The sequence below is a fragment of the Ammospiza caudacuta genome, chromosome 1, assembly GCF_027887145.1.
Source record: "Ammospiza caudacuta isolate bAmmCau1 chromosome 1, bAmmCau1.pri, whole genome shotgun sequence".
Classification (NCBI taxonomy): Eukaryota; Metazoa; Chordata; class Aves; order Passeriformes; family Passerellidae; genus Ammospiza; species Ammospiza caudacuta.
Genome location: NC_080593.1, coordinates 72,281,939 through 72,307,953, shown reverse-complemented (window position 1 = coordinate 72,307,953; position 26,015 = coordinate 72,281,939). Strand labels below are relative to the sequence as shown.

Here is a 26,015-nt window from a genome sequence, read left to right as displayed (position 1 = left end):
GATTAAAAGAGAGTAGAATTAGTTTTGTTATAAGGAATAAACCTGAGGCTGTAAAAGTTAGAAACAAGAGGGGATGATGAGGGTCCCTTCACCCAGGGAAGCAACTGGGTGAGGAGCTGAGAGGATGTGATTGGGACTGACCTGTATTCAGCACCTACTTTTTGAGTCTCCATGTAAAACACATTAAAGCTGCTCCGGCTAACAGGAAAGGGACCCAAAATGTTTGGACTGTGAGGGACTCAGGTGTCCAAGGGAGGAACACTGCAGAAACAGTCCACAGTGGAGCTCTGCACCATTTTCCAAAGACTGAAATACCTTGCAGCAAATGAGGCCTTTACAACAGACATGGGGAATAAAGAGACAAGCAAAAAAAAAAAAAGAAAGAAATCGATGCTACCAAGAAGATTATTGCTTTTACACAGTGATGGCAGGCAAGCATCCCAAAATGAATGGGACAGAGTAAGAAGCCCTGAGATTAAAATTCATATTGTGCATGTATTTAAGGACCAATTTAAATTCATGCATTCTTACCTGCAACATTTCCTAAGCTTTTGAATTTGTCACTTCAAGGTGCTGCTTTTGTGTTGTTTGTGTAAGTTAATAACAGTGTGTCATTGTGTAACCAAGCCTGCTTTCAAACTCTGCAAGATGTAGAGGTAGCACAGAACAGGAGTGCAGGCAGAGATGCCCAACAAGTGGTCAGCTGCAGCTTTAGCTGCATGCCAGACATCCCTGGAACAGACTTTGTAGCTGATTACAGCATACCAGAGAAGGTCTGGGCTTTGGCAAAGAGCTAGAAATCAAAGTCCTAATTTCCTGACTCCATGATGACTGTGAGTCATAGCCAGTTTGGAAAAACTCTATTCCTGTCTCTCCATAAGTATAATAATGCTTTGGAGCTTTTTGGTGTTCAAAGTGTTAAAGAGATGTTTAAGGAATTACATAAATGATACTTATTGGAAAGGCTCATGTAATCACTTCTAATCAGAACCATAACGCTTTCTTGTTTGGCCTCAAACATAATCCTTTGAGATCTCTGTGTGTGTGTATACATACATGTATGTATGAAGTATGCAGTGAACAAGCTCTACTTTGGTTCAGAAAAGCCTCATCTGGGCAATGATTGTGAGCCAGACAAAATTGAAAAGAATGAAAACGGCCAGAGCTTTCCCTCCTCTCAAGCTGACAGATCTTATGCACTTGAAGAACAGCCTTTTCTTTCTCCCACTCCCTCCTCTTTGAGGACCAGTGATCTGTTTCATCTGCCTCAAACAAAGGACTCTTGAAAGATGTTCTCTTAAATTTATTTTCTCAACCCTGGGGCATACAATTACTGCTGTTCACTCATGCTTTGCCTGTTTAGATATTGGAAGGATACATGTACTTTCTGTCATTGTTACAGCATTCCCAGGACAGGCAGCATGTTCCTGATTCAGGCTCTGCCCACTGGCTGTGGAGTCAGCAAGCCAAACCTCGTTTAGGTGCTTACAGAAACAAATGGTGTCTTTACTGAGCTGATACTTGACCGGCGTGATGCCTCTCAGGTTCTGATCTGTGCTCAGTCAGATGGGAAAACCTAGTAGGAAACTGGATAAGGACCCTGAATGCTGCCTTTGACATTGCAGCTAGTTCCCCCAGCGGCATTCCTCAGGGAGCACATGACCGGCATGAGTAAACCCCCATGACTCCAAAGATAAAACGCTTCACTAGCCCAGGCAAAAAAGGTTACAAGTGTAACTTCGGACAGGATTCAGAGAAGCACTCGGGTGCTCTTTGCTTTGTGAGCACTGTAGGATAAAGGAACAGGACACACTACAGACAGAGGATCTGTTGAAAGCTGCCCATCCTAGCTGTGTGTTCAATTCCCTATGTCATGGGAGAGGGAAAGAAGTGGTTGTTAGCTCAAGTTTGGCAGCAACGCAGTTGTAACCTGTTAAAAGCCCACTGCTGTTTGGATTTGCTCTGTGCAGGATAAAAACATTACAATGAAACACATTTTAAATGCAGGAGTCCAGCTTGAGAGACCGGTGCAGAAATCCTTGTTAAAACAGTCACTCAATGTTGATTTTATTACATCGTATTGTAGCAATATGGTTGCAATTGGTGATTCAATGCACACTTCAGCACCTTGCAGGAAAATATACTGTGGGCTGGCTGCCTGTTTGTGAGTGTCCATCCTTTGCTGAAGCCTCAGCTCTCTGGCACAGTCCCAGAGCTGATTTCACACTAACGTGGCGAGAGCCTGGACGTTGTGGGAGCTTTCAGAGTTCCTGTGCACGGTGTGGTGGTTTCTGACGCTTCTGTCTCTAAGGCTGCCCTTGGGGCTGTGCTGAGCCTTGGCCACGTGGCTCCGGAAGGCCCGGACAGTGCGGATAGCGAGGATGCAGAGCACAAAGCTGGCAAAGTACAGGCAGGAAGCCACGACCCCGAAGAGGCCGACGGCCGCGTCGCCGCCCTGCACGTCGCAGTTCATGGAGGTGTAGCCACGGCGCGCGTAGAGCCGCTCGCGCCTCCTGCACACCTCGGTGGCGTTCACCTGCCTGACAAAGTGCAGGTACAGCCCCGCGGCCGCCACGTACGCCAGGCCAGCCAGCAGGCTGAAAGCACATTCACCTAGCAGCAGCCCCGTCCGGAGCTGATGGATGGGTTTTGCCCCCACGACGAGGAAGACGAGGGTGAGCGTGGCCGCTGTCAAGCTGAAGGCCACTCCGCCGTACACGCAAGGGGCTCTCATCTGGGTGAACTGCATGTCCAGCTCCCTCACCTCCCGCAGCTCCATGCCCTCAAAGGGGCTGTAGGCTGAATTCAGGTTAAAGGATCCAAAACCTCCGAGGGACGTGAAGCCTGCAACGGAGGCTTGGGAAGCGCCCACGCAAATCAGCACCAGGAGGTTAACCGTGATTTCCACGAACTTCAAAATGCCTGGGAGGAGCAGAACAATGGGAATAGGTGTCAAAACCACATCTTGTGCAAACTGTGGGTGACAGAAGTACACCAAAATCATAGACAGAGAGTGCTAATGCTGAGATATTCCTCTTGGCTACAGCTACAGAAAAGTACTTGGGAAAAAAAAAAAAGAGAAGCCTGAATTCTCGCGGGTACATTTTAGAGGCTGGGCAAATTACTTTTTTTAATTTGTCAGTGTGCTTGATAGATGGATCTTCATGCAGTGAAAAGAAATCCATAAAAATTTTACAGTGCTTGTGTTACTGCCAAGGCAAGCGCACAGTGATTATATTTTGGCCTGTAACTACTTGGCATAAACACACTGAGCAAGAAATGCTGAGGCTGATGCTGACAAAAACCTAGAAGCTTCTAACAGCTTGAAAAATCGTGCACGTTACTTCAGTCCTTCAAAACACGTTTACTACTTGAACTTACACCTTTTTTTTTCTGTGAAGATATTTGTTAATTTCAACTTACTATCTAACCAGATGCAACTTGCACTCTATCTCCTTAAGAGACAAAAATCACTCGTAACTCTGAAGGTGTTTCTGATTGCACAAAAAAAAAAAGGCAAAAAAGGAGAGTAAGGGTAAGGAAGCAAAACTCACCTTGTATGCAGAAATAAATTAAGTAAATTTGATACTAGGTCATATGCACTCTTTCACACCCTGACCTTCAGAAGAAAGCCTTACAACTTCTGAGTTGGCTCTTTTTCTTATGTTAAGCTAGTAGTAATATCTTTAAGGGAAAAAATACAAACAAAACTCAGAACTGAAAAGGGGAGAAATTACTTATTTTTGTGGTAGCAGCCTCTCAGGAAGCTGCCTCCTGTTTGATAAATCTGATTATTCTGTGACAGCTCACTAGGGGTCAGACTAAGATTAGCAAACATGACGGATGTTGAAGAGTAGCACAGCTAGAGTTGCCTACTGGGGAAATGAAAACCCTTAGCGTGTCAGGCGTGTTGCTCCAAAGTTCTGAAGTTAATTACAGAATTGTAAATCTTATTATTCCATTGCTGTCTGACAGCCAAGAATGTAAGATGCTTGACGCAGTGGTCCTATATCTGTCTTTAAAGCGGAGCAGGATCTGTGGTTTGCACACAGACTTTCATTTTATGCTACTAGTGCTGATCCACATGGCATTTCCCTCTTGAGCAATGGCTCAGTTGTTGTCAAGGCTGTATGGGCTTGAAAAGGAAGGGCTGAAGCAGAAACACAAGGGAAATAAACAAATTCCTCTCTTGTGTTGCCAGATGCTTCTAACCAAAGCAAGCCAGTGACAGCCAAAATGAAGGATTATCAGAGATATTCCCATTCTGCCCCTTCTTACTCCCCCCACAGAAAGCTAAGGTAATGAGTCCTTTCCTGCTGCCACTTGCTCTGCACAGGAAGGTAGCGTTAGTTAGAGCAGACAAAAATTTTCCACTTGTTCAAGAGGAACCAAGTGAGCAGTTCTGTGTATGTGTTCTGTGTTCTTCAGAGGTGATGCTGATTTCTGCATGGCAGCGTGCCTTTTCTTTGACCCTTCTGTACAACCACTTCTGTGAAGCAGGGCAATATCTGTGCTGGTTACCAAATCTCTTCAGGAGGCTTCAAGCATTTTAAAGGACGTATTTGTGGAGCTAAACGCAGAGAGAAATTTAACTTTTGGCCCTGGAGTTAGGATTTGGAACTTCTTGTACTAAATTCAAATAATTCAGCCAAAAGACGCATCATTTTTAATAGGTAAAGAGTCATCACTTTACTAGGACTGTTCATAGTATTTTGAAAGAGTAGTAGCTGTGCAGAACATTAATTGGAACTCAATCAGGTGGGGATTTTTTCTGCCTACTCAGTTGAGTTGTACGTTATACCTTCCAAATACAGGGAGTCAACTTAGATCCTCAAGGCCCTTAGTGTGACAGTGTTGGATGCAGGAGGGCACTTCCCTTTCTAAAGGCTGACTATTGATTTCATAGATGTTGCAGCAGAAAACAGTTCTTACAAGTCTACATGGAGGAAAGACCATTTGATTAAGAGAAACATAAATTTTAAGTATGTTTGGCTACTTGGTAGTTGGGAACTCATGATCAGTCAGCTGCTGACTTCAGAATTTCCTTTTCATCTGTGTGTACTGAGGCCCCCTGACCTGCCAAGCATCAACTTTTCCTCCACCTCACCTTGCTGAGCTTTGGAAAAGGCAATTTTCTGTTCTCAAAGTAGTCACCGCCTGCTGCTACCCTCCCCACATTTATAACTGACCCCAATCCTCAGTGATGCTGCTCCAAAACTTTCTGTGTGTTCACACACATTCTGTATGCCACCCCTTAACTTTGCTGAGCTGACTGATAACGGGATGACAAATGTGATCGGTGCAGGTCTACTGTATTTTTGACCACAGCAGTAGATGCTTTAAAGGCATTCCTGAAAAATTTCCTTAGACAGGGCTTTCAGGTTGGACAGGTTTTGTATGTACCCGCACAGTTGTGACACATGCCTGCTGTAGAATTGATTAGAGTGACTAAACAATGGAGAGAGGTTCAGCAGCAGCTGCTTCACCAATCACTTGTATCATCTAGATTAATTTGGATTTTTTTTTAAAGAAAGTGCAAGAACAAAGCCTCCTGTATTAAAGACAATTTTAAAATGATAAGCAGTATGTAGAATGAATTACAGGTCTATGATGACAGCCAGCTGGGTTTATAAACGTAGCAGACAATTAGTGGAAATGCCTAAGACGTTGTATAATCACCAGGGCTTTGATGGAAATATTAAGCCTTACAGTATGTTCCAACCCTGTAACCCTAAAAGCCTCTTGCAGCCCTAATCTGTGATAGTTACAAGCTCATACAAAATCCTACATTATAACAGGATAGGGTATAGAGAGTATACAGAGTATATATATATATATAGAGAGAGAGAGAGAGTATAGAGTATAACAGGATAGAGACAGATTTGAGAATAAGGAATAAAAGGACAGGTAAGTTTTGAATCTTAGCTCTGCCAAGGTATGGTCACACACATCCTAGCAGTGACCTGTGTCAAGCAGTGTGCTGCTGTTGGAAAGGATTGAGTTACTGGCCACGCTTCTGATTCTGCCCTGCCATTTCTGCTTTCACAGGCCAGTTAGCCATGTCGTCTTGGAGTTATATCTGCAGAAATCAAAAGGTCTTCCTTAGGGAAGTTGCTTATCTCTACAGTAATTCCCTAATCCCATGCAACACTGAATGCATTGCAAGATTTAAGTATAAAATAACCAAAGGGCTGAACAGCTCAGAATTCTATTGGTTTAGTTATTTTTTTCCTTTTTCAGGTTCAACATCTTTGGATTTACCTAAAATGTTACTCATTAGTATTAAAATCAGCACATTTGTATTTGTATTAAAATCAGCACCATCAACACCTGGCTTTAGGAATGAGCACTCTCCTTACTGAATAAATTACAGGAGTCCTGTTAGGGCTCCTGGATTCCTATTTCCTTTCCAATGCCTCTTTCCTGCACTGTTTTTCAGCACTGAAGGTGAGGAGAAGGGCTGCAATCTAGAAGTGGGTGTTGCTAGAGATTTACAGAGAATTGTTTCATTAGTTCCATAAAATCTACAGTGGATAGTAACTACAATGTATCCTAGTTGTTAATTTTTACTGATTGCAGCTGTCTTTTGCTGTGTGTACACTTCCTGCTATAACCAATGATATGGCCTTCCAATTTATACTATTTATGTACTATTCACTTTTTCTTTCCCTTTATTTTCCTTGCTGGGATATTTCCATGGCATCAACCCATTGAACAATGGTTTTATCTTCTGTCAAATGTGGGCCTGACCATCCAGCAAAGCTGACACGTGGGCTGGTTAAGGGTACAGACCCACAGGCAGCTGACTTTAACAGCTCCCACTCATGGCTGGGCAGTCCCTACTTTTCTCCCTTACCTCCACATTAGGCCCTTCTAAGAGCTGTTCAAATAAATTAAAAATAGCAGGAAACTATTTAACTCTTTTCTTGGTTTTGTTCTGCAGCTTTAGCCTCTTGAGGTGACTCACAGCACATCTGATGAGCAATCGTGTTGGCATGAGTTTAGCAAAGGCAGTAACAGCCAGGACCAGAGAAGGACCAGAAACTCCCCTTCTCAGCTGAGGTGAACTGTTAAATCCACATGCTCTGCCTCATAAGACCACATTGTGGCTGAATGTGTGGTACCCAGCAACTCAGCTGTGCACTCAAGTCTCATGTCAGAAGCCTAAAGAGGAATTTCCATCCAGGCACTGTGGCAGGGCAGCTCTGATGTTCAGGTGAGGGGGTCATGGTGTATGTACACACGTGTACATAAAGTAGAATGGTCAATTCTTGCTTGTTCCTTTGTTTCTGCAATTGCCATAAATGAATTTGCAGGACAGACAGTTCTGGCTCTTTCATCTGAACTCCCCTGATCCCATGAGGGCCATACTAATGGAAAAGGCCTTAAAAGTGTCTCCCTCCACTGTATCTGGGACAGAAGTCACCTTCTTCCTCCACTGAATGCACATGGACTCCTCCTTCTGTCTCTTTTTGTATCATTCCCTCCTCTTCAGTGAACATCACTGTGTACTTCCAGAATATTCTATGTCTACCACTCTCCATTTTGGCTTGCCTTCTCCCTGGGCTTCCTTTGCAGACCACATACCACTGGGGACCAGCAGGACCCAGGGCAGCCCTGGGGGTGTGTGGCTGCCACCCTTGGACACCTGGATCCCAGTGGCAGGGCTGGTGACACACAGGTCAGAGGTACCCATGTCACATCCCATTAGGGGTCGCTCCAGGAGAAGGGAAGAGAGGAGTTAGAAGCTACAACACACATGAAAACTTTCTCCAAGCCTTTTTCACTGCAAGCTGTATTTTGTTTCTTTCCCCCCATCCCCTGTTTGAGTAAAAGCTTTCTGCTTTTCAGGGGTAATCTTTATATTTTTTCTTTTACCCCTCAAAAATAAGACAAGTATTTTGAACATATACAGCAACTTACAAAAGCAGCAGTCACTCCTGAAAAGGATCCCAAAGGGAGAAATCTCTTGCCAGTGCAGCTTTGGCATTCCCCAGAGACTGAAGGCACAATTCAATGCAGCTTCGGTCACCCCTCTGCTAAACTGAGTCAGTAGAAGGAGGAAAAAGATAAGGAGAAAGGAAAAAAAAATTCAAAGTAAAGCAGGTTTGGTTCTGCTTTTGGAAGGGGACAAAATGTGACAGAAATGGGGAGAAATCAAAACAGAGGAGGAGAACTGAACAAGGAAAAAGAAATGAAGACAAAAGTTGCAAGAGATCAAAAATATAAAATCTGGATGCAAAGATGTTTTAATACCTTTCTTTTAATACCATTATTCCACTTATGTCGAAAGCAAGATCTTACTGACACCAGTAACAAGAATTCAACCAGCTTTACTAAAGCAGAATAAGGGCAATACACAGATTTTTCATAAACAAAGAAATGCCCCCCAAGCCCCCATACCACTATTATTTTTGCAGGTCTCTGTGTTCTTCAGCCAGTGGTGGGACTTAGCTCTCACTTAGTCATGCTAAAATCAAAGGCAGAAAAAAAACAACCCAACCCTAAAACACAAGAATTAGGCAATGTAACACCAACAAAATCTTGGCTTTTCAGAGGACCCAAGGGATGCACATACTCAGAGCCAAATGCATTTAAATTGCATGGATGTGCCCAACACACTTATGCTCATTTGAGATATCCATCTTACTGGAAATCACTGAAAAAATAGTTTAAAACTGGGAAAATTAAATTATTTATGTGCTCTACAAAAAAAACTTTATTATAACCTTTTAATAATTTGTGTCTCTTTAGTCAAGATAATCACACTGTTAGGAAATCTCAAAGGATGACCAGCCTTGGTTTTAATGACTCAGAGAAGTCTTGCATTCACAGAGTGCTCAGATCCAAATGTATTATCCTGTTTTTTCTGTGTATCCTCTTCCCTTAAAGAACAACTATCCCACCTGCTCTATTCTTTCTGCTTAATAACTTCCCATCCTCTAAAAAGTGCTGTCCAATTTTCACAGGAAAGGGTGGACTTAAATTGTAGAATTACTGCATCATCCTCTATTCCCATATTTTCCCACCACCGTAAGACAGTTTCAATACAACCCAGCCCTTGCCTGGGAAAAACAGCTATGGTTTACTTGTACCCAGTAGTTCTTTAAAGCATCACTTCTAGAATGTTCATGATTTCTCTCCTGCTAATTGAGCATGAGTCATCTTTCCTAATTTTGGAGAGGGTGGGAAGCAAAAGATCTTGCATTAAACTGTAGTATTTGACACTACTGCTTAAATTTAACAACTGTAAAAGGCTGCATTCTATTTGTAGCACTGGTAGGTCCCTGTATGGTCACCTCACAGTCTACATTTCAGGAAATGGCCTTTTTTCCCCTTTTTTTCTTAATGTACCAATAGTTCTTTCAAGTAGTAAACAAGTGTCTTGGTATTGAAACCAGCTTGCAGGAGTTTTTTTAAAAGGAGTTCAGAAAACAATGAAACGTTCTTGTTCTGTAAGCCAACTTTCCACGGCCACTCCCTCTGTTTGAACTGAAACTAAGCCACCTTTAGGAAGTACAAAGATTGGGGTGTTATTGCTCTTTAAGTAATCATAGCCTGGCTGAAGATGGGTCAGGTTGGAGGCACCTGTGAACCCGAGCTTCTCATTCACTTCCCTAATTGTACGTTGTCACACTTGGTGAGCAACATTCCTGTCTGGGTGGATTTTTCTCCTTTAAGAGAGCTAGGATCACTTGCTCAAGAAATAGAGCTACATTCAATAGATAGTCTGTCTGCTGTATCAATTGGCTTTGTGAGCCACTTTTTAAAGAGAAGAGTTTCCCTTTGTTCCCATAATTTGGGTCAGATGTAGGGAAGACAAACCTGGTTCTCTCACAGGAAAGATGCTGTAACTCTTCTTCTGTAATGGCAGTGAGCAAACCTAAGATTTGCCAGTATGGGAAGCATGGACTGGAGTCTAACACACACCTAACAGCTAACAGCAACTTTGCCAGCATCTTCCCCTGCCAACTCCAGTGAGTCTTCTCAGTTGCAGCTCTCCCTTCTCTAAAAACAACCGTGTACATGTTAGCACAATGCCAAAAGGTGGATGAAAATAATTTCATATGAAAACGTGGGCAGAGTGAAGTCCCGAGTGTTGGCAAGGCAACAGTTTGCTAAAGGTAGGATTTGGCATCTGCAAGTAGTGTAGCTCTCCTGAGTGTTTTTATAGAGCCAACTGCTCAAGGCTGTTTGTATTTCACAGTGAAGAGGACTGAGCTCCAAATGAAATACTTTAACATCAGAACAGGAAGGAAGGTTACCTGCAGCTCTGCTGCTGTATCTTGTTACTCTGCTGCTTTAAGCATTTTGAATAACTGGGATTATTTTAATCTGCACAGCTCCATCCAATCCCCACTATTAATATCATCTGTCTGCACAATTACAAGATTAAAAAACTTGATGGCAACCTCAGCCTGTTAGTCACATATACTTTGTAAAGATAGAAGGGGAAGCTGTGTAATTACAATGAGACTATAGGGGACCTTAGTGCTCCCTTCTTAGGCAGAAATACATGGAAATTAACTGCCACAGGAACAGTGTTCAGCAGCTTTGGGCACAATTTAAAGGAACTAAGCACAGCACACTGCGGGGGCAAAATGTGAAGATGGTGACTACAAAACACAACAGTTTCTAATCCTTTTGGGTGCTCCCACAGGAATACAGGTGTCCTGCATTGCCAAAAGATGCAATGTGCTGCTGAATGTACTTGGCAAATGCTTGTTTTCACACACAGAGTTACCTGCACTATGCACATTTAATGACCCTTCAGTGTTTTTGGATGTGCATCCCTGAAGGTACAGGAGATTTCTTTACTTCAGTCCAATGCCTCTTGCAGACCACTATTCTCCCCCAACATCTCCAGGGCACTGAAAGCGATACGAGTCCTCCACAAAATGTTTTCCCCCTCCTGCTCCCACGTCTGACTCCAGGAGGAACAGTATCACAACATAGCACAAGAAACAACAGCAGCATTATGGCTGAGAACAACGGCATAACTCAAAGCGAGTTTTTATTTGTGTGAACCTTGTGTCTTGGCTAACTTTTCATCTCAGTATTTTTTTCTACTCTATGAGTATTTCCCAGCATGCATAGCTCTAGAGGAAAAAAACTGACTGTGTTTTGTAAAAACAAAAGCTTATAGATGTTTACATTTGAATTAATGCCGGCTTGTTAGTGCATGAATGTATCCTGGAGAAAGTCATTGTTACTCCCTAATTCTATTTCCTCCTCCAAAGAAATTCAGTTTGATATTTCCTCCTGGCTATGCTTGAAATTGGAGACTTTTCATGTTGTTACAAACCAGAATGCTGTCTTTTTCTGAGAGGAAATTGGTCTGAAGGTTTTAACAATTGTGGATGTTAGAATGTAGGCTAAAGGCATGATTGTTTGGAAGTGCCTACAATATGCTTAAGAAATCTAACACTATTCAAGGAGCAAAGCTGTATTCATAGCAGCAAAGAACAGGGATTCAATTATACTTGCTCCCTCACAAACTGTTTTGTAACCTTTTCAGTGTTGTCTCCCTTAAAGGCCAAATGGGTTGAAAAAAAAAAGAAAAAAAGTTATTTGCTCAGGAATCATGACCAGCACAGTACAATTCTATAGAAAGCAAAAGCACAAGTAATTTTCTGAGTCACATACTGACCAAAGATGGCAGAAACTTAATTTTATGTTCGCTGTTTAAGAAAAACTACAGGAGGCATTATCCAAGAATTGCATTGCTCCACTACTTTCACACCAATATAATAAATATAATAAAAAGAAAATTAAAAGTTTTGAAGGTCAAGTGACCAAATATCTGAGGCCAATTTATTATCAACAATTCACTCCTGGGTTCAACTCAGCTTTTCCTTTCCCTGAGGTGAAGGAAGGCAGCCAACCTTGAACACTTTTTTCATTCCATCTGCTAAACAAAAGCACTGAATTTGGTTATATTTTAAGTATATCTAGGGGAGTTATTTGAAAGGCAAAATGGTTACTAATTTAGGTTTTCTACATAGAAGAGAGAACTACATAAATTTTACTTGCACTGTGAAAAGCAAATTGAATGCTTCCTTCTGACAGAATTTCAGCCTTAAGCATCCCCAGGTCAAAAAACTCTTGTTTTCAAGAGGTGCTGCTTTAAATGACATATGTAATATATTGTGTGTAAGCAGTAAGAAATGGCTATTGCAAGCAGCAGTTCTTTACTTAATGAAAGGTTTGTCTTTATCACAGTTTATTTCAAATTCCCAGAAATTATACAGTGCATCTAGGCAGTTTGATAAGTCTATAAGCCGTCCCCTCAATCTGCTTCACTACTGCAGGAACAGAAGGTGGCACACTTCTGTTTCCACAGCCTTTTGATCTGTAACCTGCAGGCCCACAAGTGTAGCTTTTCTATGTAAAATTACCCAACATCTAGAAACTAGACATAAAGACAGCATAGTGGGGAATAGTCAAGAGTTTTACAGGCAAGTTACTTAAAAGAATCAGCAGATATATGAAGAAATGACACAAGCTTAAACGACCCAAGCTCCTGTGAGATAAACAATCATTTCACTGGTTAGCAGTGGTTAAAGGATAATAAAAAGGAAGCAGCCAGTTTTCAGGCAGCTAGAATTAAGGGAGAAATCTCTGGCTTGTGCTGCCTGTCACCAGTGTGCCCATGTTGGCAGTGCAGTGGGAGGGGATTTGCAGTGTTGCAAATCTTGTTGAAGACACAGGGACTACAGGACAGGCATTTTTTGGGGAGAGAGAAGTATTTCTTTTCGGCTCTACTTCGTTCCAAAGAGTGCCTGCTAGTAGTTACAGCTCACCCTTTCATTTAGTTCTATCCAAAGAAAATACTGTTTGTGCACCCTGGGTCTGCTCTGCAATATGGCCCAAAGATCTGCAAGTGGAAGTTCCAAGCATGTTCAGCTCAAAACTACATACCAAAATACTGTGGTGGATGCACAGACTAATGAACTGAAAAGATTGAAAACTGAGATGGTGAAGTCTGCTTTAATAAAAATAATAATAAAAATTTCTTCATGCTTGCCAACAGTAAAATTGGTAGGCTGCTAAGAGCTCAAGCTTTGAATGAACAATTAATGAAATCAGTGTTTAATAAGCAACCTCCACCTCATGGTTGTACAGAAACACCCACAAACACCAATGCCCCTGTGACAGAGCACACAGATGGATTCTAAGCAAAGCATTTCCATTTCAGGTAGCTTTCTTTGAAGACATCAGCTCAGTGTTCACTGACAGTCAAACACCACACAAAAGCTAGGAAGCATTAGAATAGGATTACAGAACCAGAGCCTTTAGGCAGATGTCTGATTATTTCTGGAATTTATAGGGAATTTTTACTGCATTTCTGGTCAGCCTATCTCAAAAAGGTGTGGTAGACCTGGAAAAGGTATAAGACTGGAAAACTGACCAAAGCTGGCTATTGTTCAATCTGTGAAGAAGCAATAGGGGCACAGGGAAAAAGGGAAGACTTCATTCTAAAACCATAAATCTCATAGAGAAGTTGAATATATGAGATTATCACTACATATTTAGAATACCATCAGAATCAGAAACACCTTCCTTTAAACATTCTAAGGAATGAAACAGTAGTACTTCAAGTGAAGCTCTGGAACGCCTTATCTTAAGGCAATGTGAAGGTCAAACATTTAAAAAAGCGATTCAGCAGAGAATTAAACCAATTTCATAGGCCTGTAAAGAGGTATTAAACACAACAGATGTGAGTGCAGTCTTCCAGTTCAGGAAATTCCACCAATCCAAAGTCTGGAGTCTATTCCAGAAGACAGCTTACTCTCTACTGGTCCAAACTTTGATGGTCCTCCTAAGTTTGTACTTTAGTCCATTTTCTGGGGGGGAAGACTGATGAAGTGCCTTGTATGATGCAGCACTGCTATCCCTGTGATCCCACTCGAATGGCTTTGAATAGGTATCCCTCATATAATATTTTGACAGACTTTTTTCTCCTTCTGCTTTCAAGATGCAAGGATTAAAAAAGAGCAGATTGTTTTGAAGTTTCTTAGATGGTATCAAATGTTCCTACCAGCAAAAGGGGTCAGTATCAGTTTTTTCTTCCACTATATTTGGGTTTATTGCCCTAATGTGGTTGTGGGGGGAAAAAAAGGGGACAGGGAATAGGGAGAGACAGGGGTAATAACAAAGACAGGAGAATGAGGTTCTAAAGCATCCTAAGGTCCTAAGCTGTTTAAAGGATCCCTAAAAAATCCAGCTGCTTATTTCTCAAATTCAGCTTTGAGATTTTGGGATATAGCTGGTAAAACCATGGATGAAGGGAGAACTATCTGGGTGAAGCAAATACTATTCATAGCTCTGGTTGTATAGAATTCCTCTCTAGTTTGCTGAACTGCTCAAAATGCATAAAGAACATAACCTAGGTGTTTGTTTGCTAGGCAAAAGATAAAAGCCCCAAAGCTCAACTACTTAGTGGACAGTCAAAAACTGAGGTTCACATTTCAGTTGTTGCTTTGGGAAAGACTGTGTTTCATCACTTGATTTCCCAGCCTTGTTTGAGTCTAGTTTATTTTAAAATTATGGTGATTGGGAAGGGGAAATTTCACCAGAGTGCTGATAAATCACTGGCAAAAGAAGGAGATGGTTAATAAGTATTTACAGGAACATTTCATGGTCTAAAGTGTTGCATCTCCAAAGTACTGACTTCTTAGTAAACAATCCATGTTGTTCATTTACAGCATCTACCATAACTGCAGGGAATACAGAATTCTGCAAAACAATTCTAGTAAAGTCTGCTAAATCTTGGTACTTCCAGAAACTAAACAGGAGAGTAACATTCTCACAATCTTATCAACCTTCAATATATTTTATTTTTTGAAATAAGGTTGCTAATAAAAGAGTTTATTTTCTGCATGATCTCTTTTCCCTCCTCCACTGCAAGCTCAGACATGAAATTTTTGAAAAACACTGAGCAATACCTGGGGGAGGGGTGGGAGTAAAATCATCATTGTCAACTGATTTATCCAAAACTAGGACGTTTAAAAAATCTTAATTAGGTTTAATGCACTGAAATAATGAAAAGCAAATGCAGGGGGAAAACCCCCCAGATATTGATATTAAGCTATCCATAAGTCCAAGCAATCAGTGAAACTGGAAACTAAAACTAACTTGCCACTCCATTTTTCTAAAGCTCTGATAAAATAGGACATAGAGTTTTATGCAGCTTTTCAGACAAGTTAAAATAATTCAGTTTGTTTAAGGAAGAAAGTGATGATATAATTTTATAATAGATAAAATATCAGTATGGCTCCATGTCATTAAACTTTTACTAATGTTTGCAGTTACATCTGAAAATGAAAACCAAACTGCATACTAATACACATAACATATTTTTAAGACAAAATAGTTCATCTCACTCTTAAAATTATTCACAGATCCACATACAGAGAAATACTAAATTGATTGTGCTACTTAAGTTTCCTACATGGAGTGAAGAAATAATCTAACATTATGTGCTTTAATTTACTTCCAACAGCTAATCTCTTCACTTTTCTCTCTACTGGAGGACACTGAAAGTCTATTTATAGACATCAGCCAAAGATTTTGCACCTAGCTGCAAATTCAACTCAGACTGCAGTGGAGCTTTCCTACAGACAAGGTGAGAATGATCAGTGCCCTGAAAGAGGGAAAACTTTCAAGGGTAATGAATATTTTAACAACTTCTTTTTTTTCAGTTTACAGGAATGAGTTTACTAAGGCTGATTTCCTCCCACATTAAGGCTCATTTCTGTCCTTGTTGCAGCTGCTTTCTTCCTAAGAAAAACCCAAGTTATTTCTCCAAAACTTTTAATTGGATTCATGTCCAGAAAAAAAATTTGTTTCCCGCAATGATGCTTTATAAAGATGTATGAGTGATAACTGGAGTAAATCCAGAATTGATAAAAACTGTGAGAAGAATGATTGGGAAACAAACTATCATCAAACCTTCAAGAGCCATCTCTAAACTGCTCACAGTTGTAAATATCTATTTTATTCCTAAATCCCAAAGGCTAACTCTTGTTGCACAGACTGGCTGATTACACACATGACCTACCCTGGGGCTCTGGATGCACATCCCAGAGATGTATTTTCAAGTATCTAAATATCTGTATAAATATTGCCTTTAGGTGTCTAAAATGGCATAACCCTCAGTTATGCCATTCATTAACTCTCTCAGTCCTTGTGGCCCTTTTTTTGGTAGGTTTGTTTTTCCCCATTTGTTTTCTTTTATTATAATATTCTTCCAGCTCCACTTTGGTGTGCTTCTAAACACAGAAACCAAATCCAAGAGAAGTCCTTGGAAGGAGAGGGGTGGATGGCAGGCAATAAGAGTCTCACATACCTCTTGTTGTGCATACCTTTGAACACTTCATTGAGAAGCTCTCCTTGGGAGGATAAAACTCTGGTGGTGGGCCAAAATACTCGTGTGCTGTTCCTGAGGTTTTAGAGTAAGGGTCTGAGCAAACAGGAGAAGTCCTTGAGTGCTGGCCACCTCGAATGTCTCTACAATGGAGTAAACAACTCATGGTTATACTTTAAGTCATAGTCTCTCCTGAACATGAGAAATGAATGTTCTAATGTCCTCCTGAACATTAGAACATGAGAAATTATCAGATGCTCCTCTCAGTGGAAGCAACTAGTTTGCTTCATAGGCCTCTGACCTTTTTTTGCTTGCCTGTTTTGAAAGCAAATATCCCAAAAACTTGCATAAATCCATGTTCACAAGGATATTTGCATTCAATGGTCCTTATTTTGGAAAACAGTGTACTCACTGGGTAGGCTGGCTGAACTGGCAAAAGGTAAAAAGAGGAAATAACAGCTTTTTCACAAAAACCAAACAATTTAGCTAGTCCATAGCAGGCCAGATAATAGAAATGAGAGAGATTTTGGAATAAGACACGTGCAAAGTAGCACAACTGTTTAATGGGTGTTTGTACTTTCAACTAGCGTCTCTCACAAAGATGTCTTTTAAAAGAATAAAAGCTATTAAAATAAACAGATAAAGATTTTAAACTAGGGAAAAAATAGCTTATTCAAATTTTTTAGGTCCTTGAAGATAATTGAAGAAGAATCTAAAATCAACCCTCCTCCCCAAAAAGATCCATTTTCCTGTCTCCAGTTAGTCTCTTCATTGATACAATGGTCCAGTTTTCTGCAATGACATAAGCTCCATATCTGAAGCCTGATGATTTTTAAAGTTGGTGAGATTTAGGTTATTTTATAGGAAAAGTGCAATTTTCCCTTTAAAGTGAGCTAACACTCAAGTTAAAAGAAACATTGGCTGCAAATTTTTGTGTGGTCTAACAGGAATTTTCTCCCTCATCTGAAGAAGAACTGGAGCTTGCCTTTTTCAAGGTACAGCTGGATGAGTTTGTTATTAAAGGGTATTTTAAGTCTCATTCAGCATTATTAGTTTTAAAAGTCTTCTTTGTATTCCTTTTTATCTTGAATTTCTTATCCACAGATCAGCATTTTCAACTGTAGTTCTGTTTCCTAGTATCACTGCACTTAACTAAGGTTTATCTTCATCCAATTCCAGACCCAATATTATCTCGTTCATCCACATTAAATCATGTTCTTTGTAGTTCTTACATTTTAATTAAGACATTCAATAACAAGACCAATGCTAACGTCTCCGTGTTTAGCTGCCAACAGCTCTATTTGGCTGAAACATTTCTGATTTTTCTGACCTCTGTCCTGTGTCTTGTGCAACTACCAAAGCATCCTGTGCAGCTGTGTCACATAAATTAAATAAGCTGTGTGATTTATAAGACTTCCAGTAACTTGAAAGCAATCCCTTTGGTACTTCTGATGCAGCTGCTTCTCTCTATTGTTTCCTGTTACTTGCCAGAAAACAAAACAAGACAAAAAATCAAACCAACCCCCCTTCCTGCCTCAATGTTCAGCAGCAAAGCACATTTAGAGGGAAAAAAATCTTTTTTTTTAGATGCCTTTTTTTCTCACTATGGCCTGTTCTGGCCACCTTTGCTGTTGTTTTTCTTGAGGATTTTACCATTCTAGGTAATTCTCCTCAGCACTGGGAGGAAGGTTGCTGTAGGAGTTTCAGACAAAAATGCATTTGGAAAGAGAAGTACTCTGGCTAGAAAGTCTAGTTCATCAGGGATGAAAGTATTAGGAACCCAAAGTACAGCTTCCACGAAATTCTTCCCATGTATTTCATTACAGGGTCTGCTGGTCTTCTGATCGATCAGCCAAAGTTTTCACCAAAACCCATGAGAACTCCATGAGAACCAAGCAGAGAAAATGCTGTTGGGTTAAGCCAAACTCCTTCAAAACAACTGACAGAAAAGTTTTTCAATCAGTTTTAGTGGGGTCTGATGGCCCCCAGATGCTTGACTTGACTCTAAGAATTATCTTCACGGCTGTTACAGATTTGCAACTGCAGCTTCCCTTCCTCTAATCCCTGGTGGATACAGGGATGTCTGTGAACCTTTACAGTCCATCCATCAATTCTCGATGTACAAGTCCAAACACATAAAAATAACAGCAAAACCAAGAAATCCAGAGAAGTGCTTTATTAAAAAGTGGTGGTTTAATTTATTGCTAGCCTCTCACACATTGCTTATATTATGCTACACATGAAAGGAAAAAAAAGCCCACATCAAACCGCCAGCCCTTTTGTTTTTTTCTTTTTCTCTCCATTGTGCTATTAATGTGTTACTGGCATTAGCTACTCTCATTTCTAATATGTTCAAGATAATTTAACTATATTGCTTGCCAATCTCTGCTTTTGCTAAGGACAGGCATTCAGCCTCGGAGGATGATTCTTAGGCTGGTCATTTTTCCCAATTCTCTCCAATTTTCATAATTTAAGAGAGACAGAAAAAAAAATTCATTAGCTACATTCATGATGCAATAGTTTTAGTGCTATTCAAGTGTTTTATACTTATCCATAAGTATTACTTGTAGTCCACACAGTGCTCTCCTCTGCTCCTTTTATTGTCATCCTGTTTTCCTTACAAAAACGCATATTATGAGGGAGTACTTCAGTATTTCAGCTTTTCAATAATCTCCATTATATTTATCTCCTCTCCCTGTTTGCCCTTATTCTTAAAATCTCCTACAGTCGTGTCCCCAGACACTAAATGGCAGAGATGAACACTCTGCTGCCATGGCCAATTTGCCAGTGATGTTTGGATCTACAGACCTCTCTCCTACAGTGCAGCCACGCACTGGCATGACCTAAAAGGAAAACAGCCTAAGCTCACGTCTAGCATGCTGCAGCCAGGCCAGGCTGGAAGGAGAAGTGCAATAGCCTAAGAGTTTATTTGGCACTGGAAACTCATTAGTTCATCTGCTCATTGTGCTGGTAGGGGCTGACCCACTCTCAAGTGCTGCCACCAGCCTTAGACACTTCAACAAGCACTCATCTATTGACAGTGACTACTGAAAGTAATTTTATTTCAGATTAACAGGAACATGTTCACAGCAACTTGAGAGTTCACTAAGTCCCTGTGCTGGTCTCAGTCATGTAACATTCTTATTTAAGCAGTGCATATTTGGCAAGCCACAGCTTGCTGTCACCTGCTGACCAGTGTCTTCAGGAACTGTACAAAGACTCATAGCCACATTTCACCTACTTGTCACCCAACCTGACTGAGATCATCCCAGGAAATTAACATCTCTGCCTGTGTTACACAGCCTTTCTGTCCTGTCTCCAGCTCAAAACAAAGAAAAAAGGTTAAATTTCTAAGTGTAAAATAGCTCCCTTCCAAGTGCAGTATGCTCACACTTTCACAGCTGAGTAAAAGCTTTCTTTACTATTGTAAATTAAGCCTATTTAGAAGCAGAGAGAAGGCAGACATTATAGACCTGCTGTGATCTATTTCTCTGAGAAGAAAAGACGTACCTTGCATTGTGTGGGTATGGTTTTCTTGCTCTTCTGTCTTCCTTGTATCTGCCAGATCTATGGTTCTCATGGTGCCGGTGTTGCTTATCTTGGTATCGACTCCCAGCATGAGACATCTTGTTTCTCAGATGTATTCTTTCCTTCTAAAATAACTTCCTGAGCCAGAGAAATAAAACCAGTTCATTTTATTGCTCCACTTAAAAGTTATTCATTGACCAGCACTCACTTCCATTAAATGCTGATTCAAAATTAGTACAGACTTCTTTGGTTTGGGTGAAGGAAGTAAAACCCTTTAAACTACAAAGTAACTTCATTAAAGCAGGAATTTTTTCTTTACCTTTTCGTTTTCATCAAGCAAGAGCAATGTTTCTGTACCTGACATTTACTGCACTTAGCTTATTTACTAGGCCTGCTCTGATTCTCCTGCCTTTGCTGCCAGGGCAAGGGATCGTGTCCACCAAGAACTGAGACTCGTCATCTGCAATGTTGTGTCTCAGGTAAAGCATTAAGCCCAGCAAGTGCCAGTGCACTGCACGAGTGTGCACACAGCTGCCCCTGGCACAGGGAAGTCTGGAAGAGCAGGCTGTGACCTTTGTCCTGGGAGTTTCTAAGAGGAGGGCACCCGTGGGTGTAAGCAGAGTCACTACCAAACCTTGCCTACGATTTACATAAACATTAGGTACAGGCAAAGCTGTGCTGGGCTGAAAGCAAGCTGGCAAGAAGCTTCACCCTGATAATTCCGTATTAAATACCACCAGTTTGTTATTTGCTGAAAGTGTCTTTATCTTTCCAAGTGCGACACGATTAAGCCCAAACCTGTAAAATAGGGAAACAGACTTCAAACACCTGAGCAATCTTTAGGCTCATTTGCCTTCATCACAGCCCTTCATCATCCCTGCAGAAGTGTCAGCAGTCGGTTTAATTTGCACTGATCAAGGCTTGATAGCCTTCCTCCATCTCCTTTGGGCGCTATAAAGTCAACAAATATAAGCATACAAAAATATGGAATAAATTAGGATAAACATACAAAAATAAATGAATACATTCATTTCTGTTTACATCTAAGAGGGAAAGAGACAGCGCCTTCCCCCGAGGGCAGGAGCCATTCCGCAGGGAAAGGTTCCAGGTGCCGCCGCAGCGACCCGAGACCCCCGTGGGGCCCCGGGGGTGGCCCTGGCGTGGGCGCTGCCCCAGGACACACCGGGACACACCGGGCACCCCCCGCGGGCACCTTCGCTTCCCCGGGGCCAAGGCCCGCGACCCCCGGCCCTCACCTGAGGGAGCGCCGAGCTCCGTCCCGCCCTCAGCAGCTCCCGCCGCCGCCGGCACCGCCCTCTCGGCCCGGCCGCCTCCCGCCTGCCCTGCCGGGCCCGGCCCCGCCGCTCCTGCCGCGGCAGCCGGGAAAGGTGAGCAGAGTTGCGAAATCACAGGGTCGGTTTGGTTGGAAATGAGCTAGAGATCTCTGCGATCATCACGTCCAGTCTGCGATCCAACACCGCCTTGTCAAGCAGACCATGGCACTGAGTGCCGCGTCCAGGCTTTCCTTAAATACCGCCAAGGATGGTGAGGCTGCCATCTCCCTGGGCAGCTCACTCAAATGTCTAACCACTCTTCATGTGAAGAAATTCTTCCTGATGTCCTGAACCTCACCTGGCGCGGCCTGAGGCTGTGTCCTTTTGTTCCGTCGCTGGTTCCCTGGAAGAAGAAGCCATCTCCCACCTGGCTACACCCTCCTTCCAGGCAGCTGTAGAGAGCGATAAGATCACCCCCGAGCCTCCTTTTCTCCAGGCTGAACACCCCCAGCTCCCTCAGGCGCTCCTCATGGGATCTGCACTCCAAACCTTGCACCAGCGTCCTTGCCCTTTCCTCCTCCCCAGTGAATAGGAACGAGGGCTCTGGGGATGGGCTGGTCTCTGGGAGCACACCACAAGCCGGCCTTTCTTTAATTTAGTAAAATAATGTTCCTGTGCCCTACAGTGCTGAGGAAGAATTTGGTCACCAAGGATATAAAACCTGAGGGTTAATAAAGTTGAAATTCAACGTCCCCACAGGTTGCCTTGTTGTTTTTCTAAAGTCACCTCCATTGACTGGCAGCGTTCAGGGCAGAAAGCCCCACAGAATGGGGGGTTAGTGGGGGTGAAGGGAAGGAGGTAAAAGATGATGGTAAAACTTGTGCCCAGGAGCAGCTGTGTGGGAATGGCCTGTGTTACACTCGACAGGTTGCACAGGGAGGTAAGCAGATAAACTCTCCTCTGGTGCAGAGCCATGTTTTGGATAAACAGCCATGTGAATGCATGCAGTCTCCTTCCCTGGTCTCTGCTGAAAGCCCTCCCTTTGGAGCATCGGCAGGGGCTATGTCGCCCTGCTGCCAGCCTGTGATGTTTCTCTTACAGAGGAACAATGTGCTGGTGTCCTCAGGATGCCTTCTGTTGGTGTTTATAATCTCTTTTTGGAGAGAGTCTGGACAGGCTCTTGAACCGGAATTGCAGCAAATGGCTTGTTGGTTGTGCAGTCCTGTACACAAAAGCAGCCTGTGCCTGGGAAACAGGATGATGGTGTTAACATGACACCGTGCCCAGCTAATACTGAGCTTTGGAAAGCTTCCCTATGCTGTGGCACTGTCCTGCACAAAAGCTGGGAGCAGGAAATCCCTTTCCTTCCAAGGACTTTCACAGCAGCAAGCTCGGGGTACCAGTGCTTTGTGAGTTTGGGCTAAGATATGTAGCCTTTAGTGCAGTCCCGTGGCAGAAGTAAATCCAAAATCCCCTGTAAGTAACACACAGGTAACAGAGGAGCTGCTGCCCCTGAAATGAGGAGATAGCTACAGGAATTGAAGGCTCAAAGTACATGTTTTGAAGTGTGGTAGGAGTGTGATTCCCTGCTCTGGTTGAGCTGTGTTAACAGCTTATTTTGCTGTTTACCATTTTCACCTTGCCTAGACCTCTTCTGCTTTTCCTGCCTTTAGCTGTACACTTCATCTTCTTCTTGCTGTCTTGCACCAACTCTACTGCTTGCTTGATCACATAATAATCCAGTTCTGCTTGCTTTCCAGCCAAAACCAATTTACTTTCTGCTGTTTTAGTGAGTTGAATTGGCTTTGTGCTGCAATCAAATGTGCACTGGAGCAAAGATTTGGCAGAAGCACGTCCCACAGGGAAGAAACTGGGGGAGGGATGGGGGAAGAGGGCTACCTCTCTTGGCAGCAGCGAGTGGTGACTGTAACTGAAGCCCTGATGAGAAGTTGCAGTTTGAGACACCACTACCATCAGTTGCTATGCCTTCTCAGTTTGGGGCTGTCATCTGGCTAGCAAAGGCAGCCTAACAGCAGGAGTGTTTTACTGTTTCGTAGTTTTGTTTGTTTCTAATTCCTACTGTTTCTATTTAAAAGTTGTTTAAGCTAGTTTGGCAGATTTTACCCCAAAGATTAGGGTGCCTGCATGAACTCTGTTCTCCTGTCTAGATAAGAAATATTTGGGAAATCGATTCACCATTTACATCCAGCAGAGGATATCTACTCTTGATGGAGAGTATGAAGAATTACATCTCTTCTGGTGGGCAGGTTTCATACAAAGTTGAAAAATCACAAGGAGTCATGGCTGGTAATAGATTTTTTTGTAGGGGCTGAAATATAAGAGTATCCTTGACAGCCACTGTTTGCAGTATAACTAGTAGTTCTGTTAAAGCATTTCTCCTTCTGGCCTGAAAGGGTTCAGGTGTGGCCCATTTTGGTTTGGAAGACTGGGTGGAACTGAAGGGATGCTATTATGGACTGGGTAAAATTCAGTGAAGCTAGTGGGCAAAGTAAGTGTTTAGAAGAGCTTAAAGCCATTATGGAACCAGGTAGTTGAAATAACAGGATCACAACCAACACAGAATTACAAGGTGAGATCTACACTAAAAAAACCCTTAACTCTATGACATAAGAGTTTTTCCCCTGAAGACTCATAAAGAAAATACAAGATAGGTAATGACTGCTAGAGTTGCCTATATATGACATAAGAACCAGTGAAACAAGCCAGAGAAAATCATGCTGACTAGGGAGAAGCATCCAAATGTAGGAGTAGGACTGTGTTTCTAAGGAGAAAATCATGAAGGGATTAGATATTGTACTGGCTAAATTTAAATGACAACCACCAAGGAAAAAGATCAGATAATTTGTTTTTACATTATAGCAGGTGAAAGGATGCTGTGTTGTATGTAAGCAGATGGGTGTGTATCAAAGATGCACTCAGTTCTGTCATCAATTTCTCTTTGTAATAGAAATAACCTTTGGGACTGAATTTTGGCTAGCTGATGAAGTCCAGAGGGACTGATGTGCAGAAAATGAAGTGTGAACTGTTTTGATATTTTTTTTCCCCCGGTAATTTACTCGAGTAGGTCACATCTGTGTCCTGGATCAATGTAGTCCTGGATACATGCTCCCGCCTAACAAAACAAAACAAAACACAATAAAAAAAAAAACAAAACAAAAAACCTAAAACCTAATCTAGGTACAGGGTACAAGGTGCTATAAACAGATCTCCAGGGACAGATTTCTCCAGCCAGGCAGGCAGGGCACCACTGGAGTTTGTTCAGTCTGACAGGAACACTAAGCGCCTGAGATCAGCAGGACTAAAATTAGCTTTGGAGCACTATTTTCTACCCTTATGCTGCTGCTTTTATATGAAATCTGTTGTTTATTGTTATAAACAACAAGAAAAGAATTTGGATTGAAGGCTTTTTATTTCCCCTTTCTTAAGGAGATTTTGAAATCCCTGGTGTTTGGAATGGGAGGTAAATTCAGTTTGGGAACGAAGTAATTGGTTATGTGCGGTCAAATTTTTTCTGTGCTAATGGCAAAAAAAATCACAACATAAAAAATTTCTTCAGCAAAAGAAATGTTAACAGTCATGACTGATTTAATATTATATCCTTGATGTGTGCTGTTACAAATACTTAATTTTAAAAGCAGTGGAACCATGAGCTTCTTTTAGTTTTGTCTTTGGAAATGTGTGAACTGTTTGGTCGGTAGCTGTTTCTCTTACAAGGCTGAGTACTTCCCAGCACCTTCTGAGTAATTGTCTAGCTCTGATTTAGAGATTTTACAACATGGCTTTCTGAAGAGAGGGATTTTGTCTCACTGAATCTAGACCCTGACTGGGGAATAACCAGTTTCTGGGACACATCCAAAACAGGCTGGAGGTAGTGAGGATGTTTCTATTGAAGCCTTGAATCCTAAAAGGCTGTTATCTGTGGGCCCCTTCATATTTACATCAGCTTGAAGTACAGAGCTGTAACACCAGCCTTGGAAATGCTCTGCATCCCCACAGCTGTCAGGTTCATGCTGGCTTTCCTCACCTTCTTCTGTTGCTGGCCACCCAAGATGTATCTGAAACCTTATCATTAATTTTCTTTTTCTCTGTTCCTAATTGGGGATGTAGTAGGCTAAAGCCATTTTTCCCCTTCTTAAATGTTGAGCAAAACAAAAATGGCTTTTGAAATTTGAGAAACTGTTAGCATTAAAATTTCTCCCTCATTTCTTAACAACCCATTCTCACAAATTCCATCTGTGTTGTGCTGAACTTGGGGGAACCCTTGTCTGTGTAAATCTTGGAGACTGTCTGCAACCCCATACTTAGTTTTCTGTAATAATTTACCACTTCAATGTGAAAATACGTCAGGACTGAAATTTGCTTTCAGAGGATTTTTAGAGCTTGTGTAGATCTCTGCAATCTGGACTGCTGTAAAATTCACACTGGTGGACCTTTGTGCAGTGCTTTTGTCTTGACCATCCCAGAGGTCTCAGTAGTCGTGGGCTTCTGATTCTGTGTGCCAGTTTGTAAATTGCAAAAAATTGCAGCAAGAGCAGCTATCTGGGAGCTCAGGCCACTTTCCTGTCTCTTGGCATGAACACATTGCATTCCATTTTATATTAGTAAAATATTCATGAAGTTTTATTAACATGGTAGGGGCTCTTGCTCTTTCACAAGAGGTAGCAATTATGAGCAGCCTGCCTTCTCTCTGATTTAATCTACTCTCCCATCTAGTGTTTTTCTTTTCTCATCTGGACACAGATAAAATCCAATAACAGGGTATTTATTTTGTGGACAAAACGATCAGAGTTTGAGTCAACACTTGGGGCAGTCGTTGGAAAGAT

At 41.8% G+C, this 26,015-nt stretch overlaps 1 pseudogene; it reads right to left on the bottom strand.

Moving 5' to 3' along the window:
* Positions 1–1,768: 1,768 nt before the first annotated feature.
* Positions 1,769–21,591, bottom strand: LOC131556452 (MARVEL domain-containing protein 3-like; annotated as a pseudogene).
* Positions 21,592–26,015: the final 4,424 nt, after the last annotated feature.